We start from the raw sequence: 15,093 nt of genomic DNA, 5'->3' as shown, positions 1-15,093 counted from the left end.
GAGGCCCAATTGGTACAAACTATCCAGGAGCTCAAACAGAGGGAGTAATCTGAAAAACAAATTCACCCTTCAACTCCCCTGTATGGCCAGTACTAAAAGCAGATGGCCAGTCCTGGCACCTAACAGTTGCCTGGAGAAGGATTAACAAAGATACAATACCCATGGCTCCTATTGTGGCAGACATGACACAGGTTATACAAAAGGTCCAAGCCACACTGAAATATTTTTCAGGAATTGATTTAGCCAATTGTTTCTTTGTTATTCCCCCACACCCCGACTCACAGGATAAGTTTGCCTTTACAATAAAAGAACAGCGGTGGACTTTTTGTCGATTGCCCCAAGGGTATCACAACAGTCTGGCAATTGCACACCGGCATGTGATAGATATGCTGGATAGATTGAGTCCGCAAGATAGACCATTTGTGTTTTCATACATGGATGATATTTTAGTCTTCGGGGAAACCGAGGCACAGACTCAGATGAGAACCAAAAAGGTGTTCGCATTAATCCAGGAAACAGGATTTAGGGTAGCCTTGGATAAGGCTCAACTGGTCCAGCCCCAAATCTCATATTTGGGTACAATTATTGGACAAGAAGGAAGGCAAATAGACCAGCACAAGTTGAGAGCCCTAGTAGAAATGCTGGCTCCTACTGACGCCCACTCCTTGAGAGTACTATTGGGAGGCTTTAACTTTCTCAGATCACACATGTACAAGGATGCTGAAATAACGCACCCCTTCTGGCGATTACTAAAGAAAAAGGCCAAATGGGAGTGGGGAGAGGAGCAGGACGCTGCTTTAAGGCTTTTAAAGCAATAGGCTCTCACAGCTCCAGCCCTGCATTTTCCCAATGAATCACAGCCTTTTCTTATTCGATTGGCTGCCAACAATATGGCCTTGGCTGCTACACTATTACAGCATAATGAGGATGGAAGACTGCAGCATATGAATCCAGGATGCTGCAAGGAGCTGAGATAAATGCCTGGCAGCCGTCTGGGCAGTGCAATCTTTTGAGCCACTCACAGGAATAGCTCCAGTCACTATTCAAAGCACCCACAGTAAACTAAAATACATTTTGTCAGGAAAACTGATGGGGAGGAAAGCCTCTAATACTCGAATGGCACAACGAACACTGATTTGAATGAACAGAGGGGAAACCACAGAAACTGTGTCCAAACCAGATATGTTAACACATGCATTAATTGAAAAAGGAAACTGGCATGACTGTCCAGAGGTTACTCTGGAACAGAGAATAGCTCTCATGGAGGCACCCCCACTGGAGGAACTGGATACCAGAGGACAAGAGAAGCCTTTTTGGTTCACTGATGGAGGTGCAATTGTAATAAATGGGAAAAGGTGTGTAAAGTATGCAGCAATCAATTTAGATAAGGAGATTATTCAGGGCCAGCTGGACCACGGGTCAGCCCAACATGCCAAATTACATGCAATTTATCAGGTTCTGAAACAATATGAGGACTCCCCATGACCAGTGTATATTTACCCTGATAGTGATTTTTGCATAAAGGGAATTCACTTCTGGATGCAGGACTGGAAAATAAATGGGTGGAAGGCGGCGGATGGTAAAGATATTGCATACTTAGATGAGTGGAAATGGATTTACCAGTGGGTAACAGAGAATCCTAAGCAATTGAAAATCGGGCATGTGAAGGCCCACAACAAGGGAACAGGCAAGGAAGTCATTTGGAACAGTCAGGTGGACACAATAGCCCAACAACACAGTATAGCAATTGCAACTAGAAGCCAAGCTAAAAGCACCCCTACTGATGCCCCCAAACCAATGGGTGCTGCTATAAATCACCAAACTCCAGGAATAGTGGAAAGGCAAGAACTGATTAATGTAGCCCATCAGTTCATGCATGAGGGGGTAAAAGGAACCTTACATAGGTTAAGACAAGTTGCAGAATGGAAAAAAACATGGAAGTTGAAGTTAGAACATGGGTAAGGAATTGCATTCGGTGTGCACAGGTTAGATCACGACCTCCTCACTGGTAACCTGTGATGCACCAACGGGGGCTTGGGCCCTGGCATACAGTTCAGATTAATGTTATTGACAAGTTACCAAGAAGTAAAGAAGGATTTCAATCCTTGTTAGTAATAATTGATTCCTTTTCAGGATGGGTAGAAACATTTTCCACTAAAACTAATAGCACCACGGTGGTAGCTAAGAATTTTTTTAATGAAGTGGGTGTGTAGATATGGTACCCCTGAAACAGGAGATTCTGATAATGGGGGAGCCTTTGTGAGAGAAATTTTTACATCAGTATTACAAGCTTTAGGAATCAAACAAAAATTTCATATATCATTCCAACCCCAATCCTCGGGTCAGGTAGAGCGCATGAAATGCACCATTAAGGAAGCACCTCGGAATGTAGTAAATCCTACCGGAAAAGATTGGCCAGACAAGCTGCCTCTGATTCTAGCAGATATCTGCAGCAGCAACAGACTGAAAACCAAAATCCAGCCTTTTCAAATTATGTTTGGAAACTCAGTGCATCTTGTGATTGACCCGAGCCACCTAACACAGATCAGGGAGAAATCCCTAATGTAACAGCGTGAATATTTACAATGACTTAAGCAGCTGAAACAAGAGAAAACCACTCTCCTATATAGGGTCGAACAAGCTATAGAACAAATGAATAAAAAAAAAATCCATGCACAAAAGCATACTGAAACATCCCTATGGGAAATTGGAGATCAAGTCATGTGTCTTAAATTGGGGAAAAGGGGCCACTCACTGGAATCAAAATGGACAGAACCCTATTCCGTAGCCGATCGCCTCAGCCCACTGATATACAATATTGAGTGAGAAGGATGGAAAATCAAAATGGGTACATGTTTCACAGATTAAACTTTTTTTCACAAAAAATAATGTCTTGGACTTTTTACGGGAAAGGACTCCTGGGATTCGGAACATAAGGTGCTGCTCGACCACTTCTACCCTCCAAATCCATGAAACCTCAGTATAAGGTTTGGCAGTCCCTGTTCTTGGGGGCCTGTATGTCCCAGATATTCAACAATATCTTGTGGGAGCCCACTGCAATCTCTCCCCTGGTCAAGGATCATTCCCCCCTAAATAATCAATCATGGATCCCCATCAGGGAACCAGCAATCCTCTTAGAATGGTATGATAAAAATACAAATCGAATCCTGAGGCCAATAGGAAATACTAATATTTATGCCTGGGATGGGGAAGTGGGACTTAAGGTTCACCTTATAAACACCACAGGAGTACCAAACCACTGGGAAATAGGGGTGAAAATAGAGGGTCTCTATGGTGATACCACCTGGAGTTCCAGCTACCCATGATTACTATATCAGTGGGATGAGCCTATTAAGACAGGGACAATACTAACTGTCATAGTAGGATATTGTCCAGTATCCCACAGAAATCCAAACCTTTGCTTCCCAGATATGTGTACTAAGACTTGGGGTACGTCTACACTACCTGCTGGATCGGCAGGTCGTGGTTGATCTATCGGGGATTGATTTATCACGTCTAGCATAGACGCGATAAAATTGATCCCCCATCGCTCTGCCGTAGACTCCTGTACTCCACTGCAGCGAGAGGTGGAAGCGGAGTCGATGGAGGAGCGGTGGCAGCTACGCTATTCTCGTAGCTGAAGTTGCGTACCTTAGGTCAATTTCCCTCCCCGCCAGTGTAGACCAGGGCTTGGACCAAAGATGTTTCTTTCAAAAGAAGCACCCCGATCAGGATAAAGAAACCCAAACTGTTTGTGACTCAGAGTGAGCCCATAAAGGTCCTCCTGAATCCTTTGTTCGTAGAAATTAAAATTAATATGGATTGGACCCAGCTGAATGTGTCAAGAGTGGAGCCAGAATGTTTGCCCTACTCTCTTCCTATATTAAAAGCCTGGATGAAAACATACCAAAGTCCCTATGGTGGGACCAAACAAGATATAGCAAACACTGTATTCGGACGGGTTGGTTTTCGAACAGGGATTATGAATATGGTAGATTTAGAGATAATCAGAAATAAATTGAGTGTTGTATCACAATTATAGGAGCATCTCATACACAAGCAGGCAGACGCTAATGTGGATTTAGTACAAATAGGCCTAGGCAATCTGAAAGCATCATGGAATCTGTGGAAATGGTTAAACACTACCACCTGGCAGCTGTGCAAGGAACAGCTGAAATTGGGAAACAAAACTGCTTTAGTCATGGGGTGCACTGAGATGCAAATTCTTAGTTTAGCATCACTCAAAGATGAAATGTTCTGGGTAATATCAGGAAATGTTAAAGTACTGGAGCACCTTTTAAAATAACAGAAAAGATCTTTGTTTGATGCCTATAAGCATGAATGGATACAATATGTCTCCAGGATGGTTAAGCCTGAACGGCTACTTGGAGAAATTATTGTCAAAATTGCCCATCAGCAATCTGTGGAGGCAGAGCTATGGAAAGGCAGTCCACTACCAAAATTAGCCATGGGATCTTTCTGGTTACCTTGCATTATGGGTTAGTGGGCCGTGAAAGAGAAAAGACTATTGGACACACAACAGTGTACAGAGTGGGACCCTCGCAAATGGGTATGCCTCTCCCTGCCTGCCACTACAGAACCATGCAGTAGGGATACATCCTTAGGCACATGTGTTTAGGATGAACTGGAAAATGTAACCCATGTTTTATATAATGGACAATGTGTATGTGTTGTATCCTGGGAAACAATATTTTGTGAGGAGGAAAGCATTAGCTAGCCACCAGTGGATGTGTGTAGATGCAATGCAAACATTTTATACACAAATAACCACACTTATTACCTTCCTAAGCTAGAGAGAGCCCAAAGTGCCATAATGCCCCCCTTAGTTAACTTCTCCATCTCCCTCGGTTTGGATTGGCAGGAATTAGCTGTCCATCTGCTTCGAGAAGCAAAAGTAACTCAGTTTTTGCAAGAAACCCAAAAGGATGTGGGAAAGCAAATTCTCCAAACAACACATGCAAATGGAGATATGACTAAAATAGCTAATTCTGAAAAAGATCTCACTGCATATCATTGGTAATATGTTTTTACAGGCTCGTCGCACCTCCCACCTCACAGGTGAACACCCCAACTATTGGGCTAAAAATTACAAAGGGAAGGACCACTATTGCCTCCTACAGTGACTGCATTGCAACTGGCACCTAAATCCTGATAATACTAGCGAAGCCTGCATACCTGTGGGATAATTTCTGCTACCATAGTGAAGAAGAGAAGAGTCATCACTGGGTCTGCCCTGGATCTCCTTGGGGATAGGTGATGACCACAATGTCCTTGTGCATCTGCAGCCATGGATCAGTGCATGGGTCCATCCCTGCTGAAGTGGCTTCCACCTGGGCCACTCACAAACAACTGTATAACATGCAAATCACACGCTGAGCGTGTGTGTGTAACTGCAGCCTGGTCAGGAATAGTTGGGTTACACTCAGGCTCTCACCACCCTTGGTTATACTGCAGGGTGACCCCAACACTCTCCCCACTCTTCAATTTCCTTCCAGACATGTATGTCCTGTGCTGCCCAGTCCTCTCCTGGACAATACAAGCTACATTGTCGTTATTTCTTTAGTAGCACTAAGATACATGCAACTTAGTTTCTCAGACACTTCTATTTAAACACACTGGATTAGATAAAACAATAAAAAATAAAATTATTGACCACAAAGATAGATTTTAAGTGAGTGAAAATAACAAACAATGTGAAATTCAAAGCAAAAGTTTCATCCCCACATGCTTTCAGCAGTCTTACTGACCAAACTTCTTTGGTCAGGACCCCTCCCCCAGTCCAATGGCTGCTTCCTTTATCCCTTCACATGCAGTGAATCAACGAGCAGAGAGAGAGAGAGACAGACAGACAGAGTGAGTGGTGTCTTTTATAATCCTATCCCCCTTTTTGAGAAACATTTCCACCTGATTACTATGAGACAAAATATCTATGTGCAAAGATGTTTCCTTTGTACTTTTTCTTCACCTTTTTGAGCTTCTCTGGTTCCAATTCCTGCTTGATAACTCTGTTTACTGCTTAAATACAAAATTAAGCAGAGCGCACATTTATTTGTTTAAGATAGACCTGTTTGGTCCAACCCAGTATGGGTGTCCTTATGTTCTTATGGTTTTATTAATATGTTTCAAACTGAGGTTGGCAAAGGTCCATGTAGCCCAGGATCCTGTCTTCCAACAGTGGCCAATGCCAGGTGCCCCAGAGGGAATGAACAGAACAGGTAATCATCAAATGATCCATCCCCTGTCGCTCACTCCCAGCTTCTGGCAAGCAGAGGCTAGGGACACCATCCCTGCCCATCCTTGCTAATAGGCATTGATGGACCAATCCTCCATGAATTTATTTAGCTCTTTTTTGAACCCTGCTATAGTCTTAGCCTTCACAACATCCTCTTGCAAGGGGTTCCACAGGTTGGCTGTTCATTGTGTGAAAAAATACTTTTTTTTGTTTTAAACCTGCTGCCTATTAATTTCATTGGGTGGCCCCGAGTTCTTGTGTTATGAGAAGGAGTAAATAACACTTCCTTATTTACTTTTTCTATACCATTCATGATTTTATAGACCTCTATCATATCCCCCGCCCATCGTCATCTATTTTCCAAGCTAGAAAGTCACAGTCTTTTTCATCTCTCCTCATAGAGAAGCCGTTCCATAGCCCTAATCATTTTTGTTGCCCTTTTCTGAACCTTTTCCAATTTATCTTTTTTGAGAGGGGGTGACCACATCTGCATGCAGTATTCAAGATGTGTGCGTACCATGGATTTATATAGAGGCAAGTTGATATTTTCTGTCTTATTATCTATCCCTTTATTAATGATTCCCAACATTTTGTTCACTTTTTTGACTGCCACTGCACATTGAGTGGATGTTTTCAGAAAATACCATAAATGTAACCTTAAAACTTCACATGCCACACGTATTTTATCAGGACCATACTGATCAGCAAATTATGAGTTTTCAAATGATACATTATTAGGCATACAGTAAAAAGCAAACAAAACAAAAAACAAGACAAACAAATCCACAAACAATTCCACCCCTACCACAAGCTACACTCTTCCAAATACAAGACAAAAATATCAGCTATTCAAACATATGAAACGTAGAATGCGAGAGGACTCCGGTCTGTGAAGCATACCAAACAGATGTAGCCGCACCCATAGCCCTATGTAATCAGCAGCACAATCAGAACAAATTCCATGGGAACAACCCCTAGATTGAACTCTAACACCCTTTAAAGTCTGTGGGAAAGTGAATTCATTCTATCACCATGAAACTCTTCACTCCCATCCCTCCCACCTCCAAAGAAACACATAGCAATGGCTCATAGTGTGTTTAACTTGCTCCCAGTTGGCACATAACCTGGGGATCCATATGTGGAGGGGACCCAGCAGAAGTTAACATAGATTTGAATCTTGTTAACTTCTGGTCTGGTCTCTGTGAAGTCCGGATCTACCTCCACATCCCAGACAGTTCATGAAAAAGGCCTTCCAAGGGGATCTAGCACAGGGGCCAAATTCAGCAGACCCAGTGTTCCTCCATCAATGACTTGCTAGATTTGACATCCCTCTGCTCTCATTCATTAAGGGATGAATACAGCCCTACATTTTGGGGAGATGTTTAAACAAATGAAAAATTCCCCTCAGTGGATCTCTTAAGGAATGAAACAGGTTTCAGTGAAGCCCCACCCTCCTGTGTGACATCAGTAGAGGGCAGGAGGATAATGCGCATTCTCTCTTCCCTAGCTTGACTGGGTTTCTGGGTATGGACAAGGGGTTGCTGTTAGGACAAACTCTAAAGGACCCCTTTAATGACTTTAGGGGTCTGTAGCAGTGTGGCACTCATCTCTGACAAGTACCCCTTCTGGTTGGGTGTGTCCATAATCTTTAAACAGACCCAGCTTTGGTATCAGTTGGGGATTGGTCCTGCTTTGACCAGGGGGTTAGACTAGATGACCTCCTGTGGTCCCTTCCAACCCTGATATTCTATGATTGTATGATCAGGCCATACCCCAGGGCTTCCTCCCTGGAGGCAATGATTTTGCCTTGTCTGGGTCTTTCTGGCCCTACCTATCCATCGGGGACATGAAGTACTTTGAATCCCTTTTACTGTTGTCCAATTGAAGGCCACTTCCTCAGTGGCCTAACCACTACTCCAGGTCCCATGGGGCCCAGAGACCTTAAGAATAGCAGCCACACATCACTGTGTCCCTTTAACTAAACTGCTTTCAGCTTCCTACTGCCCCTACTGCTACTGCCCCATAGCCTCAGCCTTTAGTAATGTTTCTCCTTTACCTCAGGGCAAATGTACATTTAAGCCAAGCAGCCAAGGCCCAGCTACCTTGGGCTACTGCCCCAGGCCAAGCTAGGAGCGTTTTCTCATTCCCCCAGTCCCTGCCACTTCTGAGCTGTCCATGGTGCTGCAGTTTCCTTTAGCCAGCCAGGAGTTCAATAGAGCGACACTGATTTACACCAGCGAGGGATCTGGGCCATTGACTTCTATGAAGCTATGTCAATTTACAGCACCTGGGAATTGGCTCATTGACTTCAATTAAGTGACACAGATTTTCCATAGTTTCATGATTTCTAGTCTGACATTTGCCTAACACAGGGCATGGAACCTTGCCCACTAATTAAAACTAGAACATCTCTTTTAGAGAGCTATCCAGTTTTGAATTAAAGATGTCAAGTGATTGTGTCTTGGTATGTTGTCCCATTCAGGATTCAGAACATACTCAGATTCACACCAGTTGAAGATCTGGCCCTTTGGTTTCAATGGAGCTATGCTGATTTACACCAGTTGTGAATCTGGCCCAATGACTCCCAGGGAGAGGCATCCATTGACAGCAGCAGGGGATGTGGTCTAATGGGTAGTGTCCATGTTATGGTTACCTCTTTAAGCAAGTCAATTCCATATCCAGCAGACCTGGGCACAGCACAGACAAGACCTGAGCATCCTCGTTAGGCACAAGTTGAGGAATGTAGAAGGTCCAATGATGGCCGTGTGATGTCACTATAAGGCAGGGGAGTCTGCACATTCTCTCTTCCTTAGCTTCACCAGGTTGCTGGGCAGGGACAAGAGGCTGCCACTAGGAACATCTCCATGCAGGAGATTGTGCAGGAAGGGCTCATCTCTATTTCAGAAAAAAAAAAAACCAAATTCTGAGACCTGTAGGAAGAGAATGGATATTTGCAATGTATAGGAGCTGTTAACGTTACAACTGGGTCATTTCACAAGATGAAATCCCTGGTCATGCATTGAAGAGATCCCAGCATGGAAAGGCACAGAAATTAAATTGTCCCCTCTTTCACGGGGAATTTACTATTTTTCATTCTTGGATTGCTCTTTCCCTGTGAAATAAAAGGCATTTGCATAGAAAGTTTAAGGCCACTCTTTGCGTGTGAAACCATAAAAATCAATCTCTTCCTCTCATCTGTCAAAACCTGCACCACCATCATCCAACACGCCATTTTTATAATAGTGATTCCATTCAGAAGGGTCATTTCCATAGTTCCCTCTAAGGTATGTGCCTGAGTGGTCATACATGAGGGAGTGAAGGGCCATGCACCTTGACCCTAGAGAGGATGCATGCATAAGATGAAGTGGTGGCCTTGGGAGGAATAGGGAGTAGGTGAGGGAGCATTTGGGTGAGATAGGGAATTAAGGGAAATTGGGACATGCAGGGCTGCACCAGCTGGAAAGAGATGCAACTCTCTCCAGCTTCAGGGCTGCGGCTGCCAGGGAGAGATGGCCCTCCTTCCCAGCCCCAGCTTGGTGGCTGCTGTGTCAGGGTAGATACCCCACTCCTTCCCAGCCGGGTGGCTGCCACGGTGCACGAGAGAGACAGCTCTCCCCAAACAAATGCTAAAACATAATGGAAATCACTTGTCCAGACAAGTGATTTCCATTAAGTTTTAGCATTTGTTTGGGGAGAGGTATTGGAAACCATTAAGGCCAGATCTTTGCTATCTGGTATAGTTTTGGATCTTCAGAGTACTCCCTTTGACTCATAAGTAGCAAGCAGCAGTAGGTTTGGTGGCGTGCTAGGTGTTGGGTAGGATAAAGTCCTTATTTGCAAGCTCTTTGGAGTTTTCAGAGAGATCCCTACTTCAAAGCTATGTGTTAATGCCGTGCAGGGCATGTAAAAACATAATGAGTCTGTCTACTCCGAGTTTTTGAGTTGGTGACACACACAATGTGAAAGCAGGAAAACTTTGCCTGTTTCTACAAGGCTCTGTGCACTTGCATTGAGTGGGTCCGAAACACTTGTGTAAAATACCCATCACCAACCACTTGATGTTTTACTTCCCTTCATATTTTCATTGTTGTCACTTGTTTGTGTGTGGCTTTGTTTTGCTGTCTGTGTCACTTTGTTATTTATTTTTACTGTTCTGTGTGTGTGAAGTATTAATCAAAGTAAGAGTTGACATTCCAGAGACATTGTATAATCCCGAGTGAATGCCTTTTACTCTCCTTTCCAATATCAGCAAATATTGTATTACTATTTGCGGTGAGAGCATTTCTAGTTGGCTCATACATTTATTTAGCACCTTAAAGCTGAGCTCTGTGTGCTGATAATATGCATGCAAGAGGGATAGTTTTGTGATCTGCAGAAGTCCATAGCATGCTAGTGTTTGGGCAGATGCTTCATTCTGCGAGAGCAGCTTTCCCTGAAGATTTAGTGCTCCGTGGTAGGAGTAGGCTATTTAATGGGGCCTCTGGGGCATATTTTTTATGCTTTCACTTAATGACCATGATGACTTTGTTTTATTTACATAGCTGTTTTCAGTATGCCACATTTTGCTGTGTTTACTAGCTTGAGTTCTTAGAAAGGATGATAAAATACATGTACTCCAAGGGCAGTGTTATTTTTCTTTTTATTTGATTTCATATTAAATAAGCATCTTAAGCATCTTAATTAACAATTTTCTTGTTAATTCTCCCTTATTTTAATATTCTATCTTCTTCTTCCATACCTAGCAACTTTTAAAAATATATATTCTATCTCGGTTTAGTATGCACAATAAATGACCTCAATATTGGTGCTGCACATAACAATATTTAATCTGCACTTGGATGGCAAACAGTAGAGGGAACATAGAAACACCAAATTAACAAAGGAGGGCAGATGGTTGTGATCTCCTCCTGAGCTCCTCTGATCATCATGTGGTCTCCATCAAGAACGATGCTTGAACCTATCTTTCCTACTTTGGGGAGTAACCTGGCAAGGGAAGGACATAGAATGCCATGGTGATTGGCGTGCTATGGATGGATGGATAGTTAGAAAGATAGATAATGTGTAGTACTCTAACATGTCTTACAGGTTTTACATTTCATCTATTGGGATCGGGACAATGAGGTGATTCTGAAACAATTAGTACATTTCAGCTGTATCTAACTGTCAGTTCCTTTGATTCCAAACTTGTTACTAAGGTTGGTTGAACATTTTTCTTGAGCAGTTTTTCTGATGGGCTGTGGGACTCTGGTGATGTTCCAGGGCAATTCAGCAAAAGGAGAGACCATCATGGATCATGGGGGATGGAGTCCAGCCTGGGAGCCTGGTCCATGAAAGAGATTGTTGGTGTGTGGTATCTGATGAACCCCTGTGGTATTTCCAAGCCAAAATGTTTAGTTTTCAGCCAAAAGCTTTCAGTGTCCACAAAAAAAATCCCCTTTGTGCATCAGTTCTATGCAGAACCCGGCTTGCACTGAAATTAGCAGGATGAAATATACCTCTAACCTCATATTCTGCAACTCTGGTAGAAATTGCATCATTCAATAACACAGTAGAAAACATTGGGCTGAATTAATCCCCAGGACATGAGTTACACCAAGGGTGGCTTTGGTTCACTGAGCACATTAATTAGGTGAAAGAAAAGGAGTACTTGTGGCACCTTAGAGACTAACCAATTTATTTGAGCATAAGCTTTCGTGAGATACAGCTCACTTCATCGGATGCATGTTGTGGAAAATATTCCACTCCCTTGCACTCATGGCAGTTCTAAGTGTTATCTAGATCATCCCTGCCTGAAAAGAGGTTGGGGTGTAGTATTTCTAATAGCATGCAGACAGCAATAACTGTTAAGGTGTCTTGGCATTTATCCACCACTGCCATGAGGCAGTGTACCTCAGTTTCCCCTTCCAAACAGCAGCATAGGCCTGTTATGCTTTTGCTGCTTTGCCAAGCTTCCAGCCTCTTTACAGGTATAAGCTGAAAAGCAACATGCTTTTGGGACTGTCTTATAATCCCTAGCATGAACAAAACTTTTTTCCACAAAGCAGCTGTGTCCCACATCTTTCAAGGGTTTACCAATAGTATTAACTCCTTTGTCTTGACCCATATATGAAATAGCAAAAGAAACAAGATTAACAGTAAGTCTACAGTGGACAGGCTTTGTTCACACAATTTAGCTTGTTTAGTGTCTATAGCATTTCCCAACTTCTTTGTGTAGCCTAGTAGGTGCTTTGATGCAGATTCTTCTGCTTCTTTGGAGAAGGCTTTTAGTTCAGGCCTGTGTTTGAGGCTTTGGTAAGGAAAGCGGCATTGCAACCATGCCTGCCCTTGGCCTCTCCCTCTTGTGAAGATTTCCAAGTGCAGAGTTTTTCTCCCCCCAGCCTGGAAGAGATGGTATTATTTTTATAAGGGTAACAGGAATAACATTTTTTAATGGAGTGCTTTGGATCGGTAAGATCCCCTCAGTTACCCCACTCTCTGCTCCCAACAGGTCAGCTGGGTGGGAGCTCCCCTCCAGGAGATCTGAGCCACAGTCTTCCCTTAAAACCTGATTCACAGGAGAGGGGTTTGGCATTTTAAATGCAGATTTTTCACCCTCCTCATGGGAAAAAGCCTCCCTACAAAAGGTGGGCATACCCTCCTGTCTCCCCTCACCTTCCGTCTGGACTTTCATCTCTGGGCTCCACTCTGGGTCAGACACTCCTGCATCCCCCAAAAGGGAAGCTGACCCTGATCCAGCTGTGGGCTCACAGCTACTAGCTGTGAAAGACCCTTCACTGGCCAGCACAATCCCCCTCTTTCCCTCAGGTTTGGCTTGCTTCCAGCTATAGAGTCCCTGGGGTCTTTTCCCACCACAGAGTTACCAGGACCCCAACTTCCACCTTTGGGGTACATGTTTCTGTGCACCCCAGAGCGGGGCCTGTCCCCTGCCGACCTGCAACTTCCTGGCAGTCAGCAGCTGGGACGGCCTCCTTGTTACAGCTGGAGAATTCCCCTCCTCCAGACAGATGATCACAGGACAGGAGCTGGCTTTGTCCAGCCCCTCCTGCAGGGACTTGCCATGAGCCCCAGGGCTACAGGAGCTGGTTACAAATATCCCTGCCACCAAAGCCGCATGCTTCACTGCTAGAGAGGAATAATAAATAAATTTGTTAGTCTCTAAGGTGCCACAAGTCCTCCTTTTCTTTTTGCGGATACAGACTAATACGGCTGCTACCCTGAAACCAGAGGAATTTAAGAGACTCTCTCCTATTTCCCCACTAGCCCATGTGACTTCACACACATACCCCACCCCGGTGCTTTGAGCACAAGATTCCTTCTCTCTGTTAACCAAGCCTGGGACAGATTCTGCCACATAAAAGAAATCATTCCCCAGTCAAAACAGTGCAAGATTGTGTGCCACTGTGGCAACAGTCAGCTCAGCCTGCAAATCACCAGTTTCCATGTGTGCCTTAGCTGAAGGGGCAAGGACTTTCTAACCTCCCACCAGTTCTAATTCTGCCATTTCCCCTGGCAACAAATCCTTCTCCTGGATCAGATCCCTCCTTACCACAGAAATCTCTGCACCCGTGTCCCTCAATCCAAGGAGAACTTTCCCATTCAGTTTAACAGCATGCATATGCTCACTGCTTGGCTGGGTAGAAGCCCCCTTTACAAATTCTGGGCGGAAAGAGGCAGCAGCCTGGCTCTGAGAAGCAGAATCTTCATGTGTTACCTTCTGCCTGTTCCCACTCAGCAAAGGACATTTCTTCCTCAGGTGCTCAGTGGACTCACAATCCTGGCACCTCTTGGGCTCCTCTACGCATACAGGAGACTTGGGACGAGTAACAGGGGCATGGGGAGGTGGATGCCCAGCCTCCTCTTTCCCTGGGGTAAAATGGTGATTCTGCTTCCCCCCAACCCTGAGTCCCTCTGTCACTGGTTTCTGTTTAATGGCCACTTGCGAGGGCTCAAAAGAGTCTGAAAACTCAGCCAATCCACCCACTGCATCCAACTTTTTGTCCCACAAATACTGTTTACATCATCACTGCACATATTCAGCAATTGTTCCTGAGTAACTAAATCACACATTTCTTCCAAGCTTGTAATGCCTTTTCCCCTCACCCACTTAACGAACAAATCTCTCATTTCATTTACATAAGCCACATTACTCAATCCAGATCCCCTCTTAAAACTCTTGAATTTAATCCTGTAGGTTTCAGGTGTAATCTGAAACTGTTTCTATCAAGGTTCCGTCCCCATTCTAAACTCTAGGGTACAGATGTGGGGACCTACATGAAAACCTCTGTCATAAATATAAAGGGAAGAGTAAACCCCTTTAAAATCCCTCCTGGCCAGAGAAAAAAATCCTCTCACCTGTAAAGGGTTAAGAAGCTAAAGGTAACCTCGCTGGCACCTGCCCAAAATGAACAATGAGGAGACAAGATACTTTCAAAAGCTGGGAGGAGGGAGAGAAACAAAGGGTCTGTGTCTGTCTTTATGCTGGTTTCTGCCGGGGATAGACCAGGAATGGAGTCTTAGAACTTTTAGTAAGTAATCTAGCTAGGTATGTGTTAGATTATGCTTTCTTTAAATGGCTGAGAAAAGAATTGTGCTGAATAGAATAACTATTTCTTTCTGTGTATCTTTTTTGTAACTTAAGGTTTTGCCTAGAGGGGTTCTCTATGTTTTGAATCTAATTACCCTGTAAGGTATCTACCATCCTGATTTTACAGGGGGGATTTCTTTATTTCTATTTACTTCTATTTCTATTAAAAGTCTTCTTGTAAAAAAAAACTGAATGCTTTTTCATTGTTCTCAGATCCAAGGGTTTGGGTCTGTGGTCACCTATGCAAATTGGTGAG

This window comes from Lepidochelys kempii, chromosome 6 (assembly GCF_965140265.1).
Source record: "Lepidochelys kempii isolate rLepKem1 chromosome 6, rLepKem1.hap2, whole genome shotgun sequence".
Classification (NCBI taxonomy): Eukaryota; Metazoa; Chordata; order Testudines; family Cheloniidae; genus Lepidochelys; species Lepidochelys kempii.
The sequence above is the reverse complement of the archived record's forward strand: the minus strand, read 5'-3'. Positions refer to the sequence as shown.